General features: G+C 37.6%; 1 pseudogene; it reads left to right on the forward strand.

Moving 5' to 3' along the window:
• Positions 1 to 249: 249 nt before the first annotated feature.
• On the forward strand, positions 250 to 954 carry LOC102731353 (dynactin subunit 6 pseudogene; annotated as a pseudogene).
• The last annotated feature ends 583 nt before the right edge of the window (positions 955 to 1,537 follow it).

Here is a 1,537-nt window from a genome sequence, read left to right on the forward strand (position 1 = left end):
TATAAAGCCTGACTTAGCACAGTGTTTTTAACAGCACCTCAGTCATGCATGTGATATAACTTTAAGATTTACAAGATATGCTCAAAATTCACATTAGTATTTCTTAATGTTTTCATTTATATTGTATCATCTTTTACTCAAACTCAATTTAAAGGAAATTTTATATCAGTACTGAAAATACAAACCATGCATTACATGCTATGGTAAATATTTTTAAAAATTAATTCCACGAGTGACAGGGGCCAAACCATGGTGGAGAAGGCTCAAAAGAGTGTAAAGAGTGCTCCTGAAGAAGTTGTGTATGTAGAAAGTGAAATCTGGAGTGATGTAACTGTAAGATCTAGGACAGCGATCCACTCTAAAGCACAAATTATTGCAGAAGCCAAGCCAATAGTGACTGGTGAGGGTAACCTAATAGAAGAACAGGTGCTTATCATAAATGCTCACCCTGATAATATCACCCCTAATGCTAAAGACCCATAACTGAAACCTATGATCATTGGCACCAATAATGTGTTTGAAATTGGCTATTATTCCCAAGCCATGAAAATGGGAGATAATAATGTTATTGTATCAAAAGCATATGTGAACAGAAATATAATATTGACAAGTGGTTGCATCATTGCAGTTTGTTGCAACCTGAATATGTTTGAGGTCATCCCTGAGAATAGAGTGATCAATGGTGCAGACTGCCTTTGTGGTGTGCAGACTGAGCAATCACAGCCCCAGATACTACAGCTGGATTTCCTGATAAAAATCTTGCCAAACTACCACCACCTAAAGAAGACTATGAAAGGGAGCTCAACTCCAGTAATGTGTGAAGACAACAGTGAGATACCTCCTAAGGACTTGGTAATAAGATACCCCCCGAGAGTAAAACTAATTAAATCAACATATGGTGAGGAAGTGTCAGTTTATCAAGACTTGCAGTGGTTCGGGAAGAACATACCTTGAGACTCACCACTTTGGGCACTAATTGCAAGCTTAACTGAACCATCCTTTGATTTGCTAATATGGCCTCCACACTAAAATTCAGGGAAAGAAGGAACTCTGGATGAGAGCACCAGAATTCCATTCTGCACACAGTACATTTAGAGAAGCTTTCTGATTTATACATTAGTCTTACATGAATTTACTTTGTATAGCTCAGCCCCCAAGTCTGTCAATTTAGTCTATGAATTCTAAATATTCTGATAAAATAGTTTCTGACCCTTTAGGACAAAGAACAAATCAAACCTAGACTGTATTGTGCAAACTTCACTCTGTGGGGCTTCTCCATAGACAGGCTACCAGCCTTCTCTTATTAACAATCTCTATCTTACTGAGACTGAACTCAAACTTCATCACAGACATTCTAGGGAGTTATGCTAAGTGGTAGGACAAACCCTGACATGCTTGTGACATAAAAAGTAGCAACTGGCAGGAAGAAGAAAGAAACCATTTTATCATAGTGTCTTACTGCAATATGGTGATAGCTCTTGGGTCAAGATGATAGATTTTCACCAGTTGAATAGTATCAAGTTTAGAGAAGTTACTT

Source organism: Leptonychotes weddellii, unplaced genomic scaffold, assembly GCF_054177405.1.
Source record: "Leptonychotes weddellii isolate Sample4059 unplaced genomic scaffold, ASM5417740v2 HiC_scaffold_6755, whole genome shotgun sequence".
In the NCBI taxonomy this organism is placed as follows: Eukaryota; Metazoa; Chordata; class Mammalia; order Carnivora; family Phocidae; genus Leptonychotes; species Leptonychotes weddellii.